Raw genomic sequence first — 8,009 nt, forward strand, 5'->3', positions numbered from 1 at the left:
TGAATGACTACTGGGTACATAACGAAATGAAGGCAGAAATAAAGATGTTCTTTGAAACCAATGAGAACAAAGACACAACATGCTAGAATCTCTGGGACACATTCAAAGCAGTGTGTAGAGAGAAATTTATAGCAATAAATGCCCACAAGAGAAAGCAGGAAAGATCTAAAATTGACATCATAACACCACAATTAAAAGAACTAGAGAAGCAAGAGCAAACACATTCAAATGCTAGTAGAAGGCAAGAAATAACTAAGATCAGAGCAGAACTGAAGGAAATAGAGACACAAAAAACCCTTCAAAAAATTAATGAATCCAGGAGCTGGTTTTTTGAAAAGATCAGCAAAATTGATAGACCACTAGCAAGACTAATAAAGAAGAAAGAGAGAAGAATCAAATAGATGCAATAAAAAATGATAAAGGGGATATCACCACCGATCCCACAGACATACAAACTACCATCAGAGAATACTATAAACACCTCTCTGCAAATAAACTAGAAAATCTAGAAGAAATGGATAAATTCCTGGACACATACACCCTCCCAAGACTAAACCAGGAAGAAGTTGAATCTCTGAATAGACCAATAACAGGCTCTGAAATTGAGGCAATAATTACTATCTTACCAACCAAAAAAAGTCCAGGACCAGATGGATTCACAGCCGAATTCTACCAGAGGTACAATGAGGAGCTGGTACCATTCCTTCTGAAACTATTCCAATCAATAGAAAAAGAGGGAATCCTCCCTAACTCATTTTATGAGGCCAGCAGCATCCTGATACCAAAGCCTGGAAGAGACACAACAAAAAATGAGAATTTTAGACCAATATCCCTGATGAACATCGATGCAAAAATCCTCAATAAAATACTGGCAAACCAAATCCAGCAGCACATCAAAAAGCTTATCCACCGTGATCAAGTGGTCTTCATCCCTGGGATGCAAGCCTGGTTCAACATACGAAAATCAATAAACGTAATCCAGCATATAAACAGAACCAATGACAAAAACCATATGATTATCTCAATAGATGTAGAAAAGGCCTTTGACAAAATTCAACAACGCTTCATGCTAAAAACTCTCAATAAATTAGGTATTGATGGGACGTATCTCAAAATAATAAGAGCTATCTATGACAAACCCACAGCCAATATCATACTGAATGGGCAAAAACTGGAAGCATTCCCTTTGAAAACTGGCACAAGACAGGGATGCCCTCTCTCACCACTCCTATTCAACATAGTGTTGGAAGTTCTGGCCAGGGCAATCAGCCAGGAGAAGGAAATAAAAGGTATTCAATTAGGAAAAGAGGAAGTCAAATTGTCCCTGTTTGCAGGTGACATGATTGTATATCTAGAAAACACCAGTGTCTCAGCCCAAAATCTCCTTAAGCTGATAGGCAACTTCAGCAAAGTCTCACGATACAAAATCAATGTGCAAAAATCACAAGCATTCTTATACACCAATAACAGATAAACAGAGAGCCAAATCATGAGTGAACTGCCATTCACAATTGCTTCAAAGAGAATAAAATACCTAGGAATCCAACTGACAAGGGACGTGAGGGACCTCTTCAAGGAGAGGTACAAACCACTGCTCAACAAAATAAAAGAGGATACAAACAAATGGAAGAACATTCCCTGCTCATGGATAGGAAGAATCAATATCATGAAAATGGCCATACTACCCAAGATAATTCATAGATTCAGTGCCATCCCCATCAAACTACCAGTGACTTTCTTCACAGAATTGGAAAAAACTACTTTAAAGTTCATATGGAACCAAAAGAGCCCGCATTGCCAAGTCAATCCTAAGCCAAAGGAACAAAGCTGGAGGCATCATGCTACCTGACTTCAAACTATACTACAAGGCCACAGTAACCAAAACAGCATGGTACTGGTACCAAAACAGAGATATAGACCAATGGAACAGAACAGAGCCCTCAGAAATAATGCCACATATCTACAACTATCTGATCTTTGACAAACCTGACAAAAACAAGAAACGGGGAAAGGATTCCCTATTTAATAAATGGTGCTGGGAAAACTTGCTAGCCATATGTAGAAAGCTGAAACTGGATCCCTTCCTTACACCTTATACAAAAATTCATTCAAGATGGATTAAAGACTTACATGTTAGACCTGAAACCATAAAAACCCTAGAAGAAAACCTAGGCAATATCATTCAGGACATAGGCATAGGCAAGGACTTCATGTCTAAAACACCAAAAGCAATGGCAACAGAAGCCAAAATTGACAAATGGGATCTAATTAAACTAAAGAGCTTCTGCACAGCAAAAGAAACTACCATCAGAGTGAACAGGCAACCTAAAAAATAGGAGAAAATGTTTGCAATCTACTCATCTGATGAAGGGCTAATATCCAGAATCTACAATGAACTCAAACAAATTTACAAGAAAAAAACAAACAACCCCATCTAAAAGTGGGCAAAGGATATGAACAGACTCTTCTCAAAAGAAGACATTTATGCAGCCAACAGACACATCAAAAAATGCTCATCATCACTGGCCATCAGAGAAATGCAAATCAAAACCACAATGAGATACCATCTCACACCAGTTAGAATGGCAATCTTTAAAAAGTCAGCAAACAACAGGTGCTGGAGAGGATGTGGAGAAATAGGAACACTTTTACACTGTTGGTGGGACTGTAAACTAGTTTAACCATTGTGGAAGGCAGTGTGGCAATTCCTCAATGATCTAGAACTAGAAACACCATTTGACCCAGCCATCTCATTACTGGGTATATACCCAAAGGATTATAAATCATGCTGCTATAAAGACACATGCACATGTATGTTTATTGCGGCACTATTCACAATAGCAAAGACTTGGAACCAACCTAAATGTCCAACAATGATGGACTGGATTAAGAAAATGTGGCACATATACACCATGGAATACTATGCAGCCATAAAAAAGGATGAGTTCATGTCCTTTGTAGGGACATGGATGAAGCTAGAAACCATCATTCTCAGTAAACTGTTGCAAGGACAAAAAACCAAACACCGTATGTTCTCAGTCACAGGTGGGAATTGAACAATGACAACACATGGACACAGGAAAGGGAACATCACACACCGGGGCCTGTCGTGAGGTGGGGTGAGTGGGAAGGGATAGCATTAGGAGATATAACTAATGTAAATGACGAGTTAATGGATGAAGCACACCAATATGGCACATGTATTCATATGTAACTAACCTGCACATGGTGCACATGTACCCTAAAACTTAAAGTATAAAAAAAAAAAGAACACTTGTCCGGATTTAAGGCCCACCTGGATAATGCAGGGTGGTCTCATCCTGAAGTCCTCCGCTTAATTACATCTGCAAAGATGCTTTTTTCCAAATAAAGTCACATTCACAGGTTCCGGGACATGTGTATATATTTTGGGGGGCCACCATTCGACTACTACACCAACTCATCTACATACTATGTTCAGAGATAGAAATGGACAGAGGTAGCCTCACAGAGAAATCCGAATTTCAGACTGTTATTTGCTTGCTCTGATAATTTCCTCTCAGTCTTCCTCACCTTTGTCCTGTCACCATATGTTCTAGACCACAGCCAGATGCCATGGGGAGATGTGTTTTTCTGTCTATGCTGGGGCCTGATGGCTGAGACATGCTTGGTCTGAAGGATTTCCTGAGGGTGGGGCTGACCCTGCCATATCCTGTGAGTTCAGCTTCTAAGCCAGTTACTTAACAGTGGACAAAAATAAATCACTTTGAAAAGGTGACCCAAAATGCTCTCAATAAACAGTAGCTATGATTGTTATTTCAAGGTCTGCCACAATTGATCTGGACAGTCTGCATATAGCCAATACTTGGTGCCAGTTTCTTATACAAAGCATCCAGACCATAGAGGTAGCCTCGGTATCTAATCACTTTTGCGCTCAGCTCTCTGCACTGCAGACATAGCAGTAAGCATCATTTGTATCTGCAGCCTCCGAAACTCTTTGGTACTTCCTAGGAAACAGTGGTCCCCATTATGGTGTTAAGAACCTAGCTTTGGAATATTGGGCTGGGTGCTGTCATGACGGCCAAATTAGGGTGAAAGTGAAATGAGTCTTCAGCTGCTGCAAGGATGTACTGATGGCTGGATTCCAGCAAGCCCTTTCCCCCTTTGGTGGGTGTTGTTTAGAGTAGTTATGACTGAGATGCGGTGGATGGGTTGGTCATATCTAACAAGCCTCAGGAATGACAAAATGATTCCCTTCTGAGGACCTTTCACTACAGCAATGCAGAATGTTTTTGTTTCATCCCGGAGAGATGTTCACAACATTTTATCCAATGAGAAAACCAAATGATAGCAGACAATTTGGACTATAGCAGACTATATAGGATGATATTACATAATGCAATGCCCAGGCCTCATTATGGTGGTATTTTCTCCTCTACTCTATTTTTCTCCATAGCACTTATCTTCATTTATATATGTAATTTATCTGCCTTGTTAACTCCCCCTCTTCCTCTGCACCGTGAATGTAATAAGCTCCATGCCCCATAACACAATAGATACTCAAAATATATTATTAGTTTAATGAAAAAATTAAACCCTAACTTTCTCCTCTGACAATCCTAATCATAACCTCCACACGAAGGAAAAGGGGTTAGTCTGGTCTCTAGCCACAAGTCTAACTTTCAGCAGCTAAAAACCCTATTCACCTCTCCTTAATGTGTTCAAGAACAGCAAAGATATCAATATGACTGGGATGTAATGAACTAGGAAGAGGGAAGTCAGAGATACAGTTGGAAGACAATGAAGGTGGATGTTTGTCAAGCTTCTGGACTAACAATTCCACTCTGATTTTCTGGAGGCCTGTTACTCCAGGGCTCCTGATTCCTAGTTCAGAATCTTTAAACAGTATCTATGACTGCACAGGGCATATCTATGTCTGGACAAGGAACAACCTGGAAATGCTTAGGGGAATTCTGTTTGAAGAAAGCTTTTGTTTATTAAACACACACTGTGTTCAGGGACCTGGGCCAGATAATCTTACATTCATCGTTTTATTTAACACTAAAATTATACATTCCTCACCCATGAAAATGTCCAGTTCTTCTGTCTCTTTCACTCCCATACTTCTCTCCCATAGCCTGCAACCAAGCCTCTAATCATCAGCTCCTGTTATTGCTCTCAATAAATTAGGTCACTTATGGCTTTACTTATTTCCCTTCCAACTTAAAATATTCAAGCTCTAATTAGCCAGTTTAGATTGGGTTATGCTGCAGTTACAAATGACTCCCAAGTCGCAGACACTTACAACCAGAAAAGTTTGTCTGCTAACTCCAGCTACATATTGATCATGGGTAGGCTGTGACCCTTCTCTACATAATTTTCATTCTGGGCCCTTGGTTGGGGGAGTTGCTCCTACCTGGAATATTGGCAGAGGAAAAAAAGTTGGTGTTGAGCTACATCATGGTTCTTAAAATTTCTGCTCACGAGTGACACCTGTCACTTCTACTCACGTTTCACTGGCAATAGCAAGTCACCTGGCTACGCTGATTTCAATGGGCTAAATATAGCACAATCCTCCCCCAGGGAGGGACACTGCATATTTTTGAGCAATAATAGAACATACCAAAAGTGCATCCCTGTGGAGGCACACTCACTGTACCTGTCCTCCCGAGCCCTCTTATCCTTCTTCCACACACACTGTGTGAAACACAGAACCTGGATCCATTCCCCCCACGTCTTGACTCTGGCTCTCAGACTGCCCCATGTTATTGGAGGCTCTGCCCTCTCTGATGGTGCCAGTCCACATTCATGCTTGGGTTTTCCTCCTTTGCTGGACCACCATGATGCCCACCCATCTTTTCTTTTTCCCCTCATTAACTCTGATATTTGTCTGTTATTTTCAAGTTCACCCTCACAACATCCCAAGCCCTTCAGTACCTGCAGAAGATGAGCCTCCTATTTTTTTATGGAAAACAGGGGCCTATAAGTATGAATTCTTCTAAAACTTGTAAACCCTTCTCTGCATTCCTTTTCTCCTCTCTGCTTGTTTTTCTCCACAAGACTTATTTATCATCATTGACATACTTAGCTTATAAATCTTGTATGTTGGTTAAAATTAGGTGTCAACTTGATTGGACTGACAGCTGCCTAGAGTATTGTTCCTGAGTGTGTTTGTGAGAGTGTTGCCAGAGGAGACTGACATTTGAGTTGGTGGACTGGGAAGGAAGACCCACCCTCAAGGTGGGTGAGCACCAGTCAATCAGCTGCCAGAGCAGCTAGAACAAAGCAGGCAGAGGAAGGTAGGAAAACCTTGCTAGCTGAGGCTTCTGCCAGAAGCCTCTTTTTTTCTTCTTCCCATGCAGGAAGCTTGCTTCCGTTCCTCCTGACCTTGGATGTGGGAAAAAGAAAGAGGGATCAGATTGTTAATGTGTCTGTACAGAAAATAGACATAAGAGACTCCATTTTAATCTGTAACCCTACCCTCAACCCTGTGATCCCCGAGACATGTGTCAACTCAGGGTTAAATGGATTAAGGGCTGTGCAAGATGTGCTTTGTTAAACAAATGCTTGAAGGCAGCATGCTTGTTAAGAGTCATCACCACTCCCTAATCTCAAGTACCCAGGGATACAACACACTGCGGAAGGCCACAGGGACCTCTGCCTAGGAAAGCCAGGTATTGTCCAAGGTTTCTCCCCATGTGATAGTCTGAAATATGGCCTCTTGGGAAGGGAAAGACCTGACCGTCCCCCAGCCTGACACCCATAAAGGGTCTGTGCTTTGGAGGATTAGTAAAAGAGGAAGGAACGCCTCTTTGCAGTTGAGACAAGAGGAAGGCATCTGTCTCTTGCTCGTCCCTGGGCAATGGAATGTCTCCGTGTAAAACCCGATTATATTCCATCTACTGAGATAGGGGAAAACCACCTTAGGGAGGGAGGTGGGACATGTGGGCAGCAATGCTGCTCTTTAAGGCATTGAGATGTTTATGTGTATACATGTCTAAAGCACAGCACTTAATTCTTTACCTTGTTTATGATGCAGAGAACTTTGTTCACGTGTTTACCTGCTGACCTTCTCTCCACTATTATCCTATGACCCTGCCACATCCCCCTCTCTGAGAAACACTCAATAATGATCAATAAATACTAAGGGAACTCAGAGGCCAGTGGGATCCTCCGTATGCTGAACGCCGGTCCCCTGGGCTCCTTTTTTCTTTCTCTATACTTTGCCTCTGTGTCTCTTTCTTTTCCAAGTCTCTCGTTCCACCTAACGAAACACCCACAGATGTGGAGGGGCAACCCATCCCTTCACTTGGACATCAGATTCCAGGTTCTTCTGCCTTTGGACTCTGGGACTTGCACCAGCAGCTTCCCCGAGGCTCTCAGGCCCTCAGCCTGAGACTGAAGTTTGCACTGTGGGCTTCCCTGGTTTTGTGGCTTTTGGACTTGGACTGAGCCACTACCAGCTTCTCTCTTTCCCCAGCTTGCAGACAGCCTATCGTGGGACTTTGCCTTGTAATAATGTGAGCCAATTCTCTCTAATAAACTCCCTTTTACATATACACGTATCCGATTGGTTCTGTCCCTCTGGAGAACCCTAATACGTCTTGTTTATTTTTTCTCTGCTGCCCTTTACTCTTCTTCTAGGCTTACCTAGACTACCACCATTCCTTCCCCCTTTCCTATTCTAAAATAAAAGTTTTTTCTCACTGCATGCATGGTATTTTACCCATTTCCCACGGCTTCCCTCAGTCCTGCTCTGTTTATTCTTCTTGCTCTCTTAAGAGGAAGTTCCTGCCTCTTCCTTGGCTTTTTCCACTTAGTCTATGTACTGGTTTCTGTTGTTCTTAGAGACACACTGAGACATTTCATGTCTCACTGCCACTTCTTGGAAGGGCTCTCTCTACCTGGTCTGCCTGCTGAGCAACCTCTTGGGGAGACACGGGCACTCCTGACTTATCGAACTTGAGCTGTTTGGTGTTGGCATGTTAATTTATCTTCTTACACCACTTACCACTTCCTTAACGTCAGAA

Source organism: Pongo abelii, chromosome 6, assembly GCF_028885655.2.
Source record: "Pongo abelii isolate AG06213 chromosome 6, NHGRI_mPonAbe1-v2.0_pri, whole genome shotgun sequence".
Lineage (NCBI taxonomy): Eukaryota > Metazoa > Chordata > Mammalia > Primates > Hominidae > Pongo > Pongo abelii.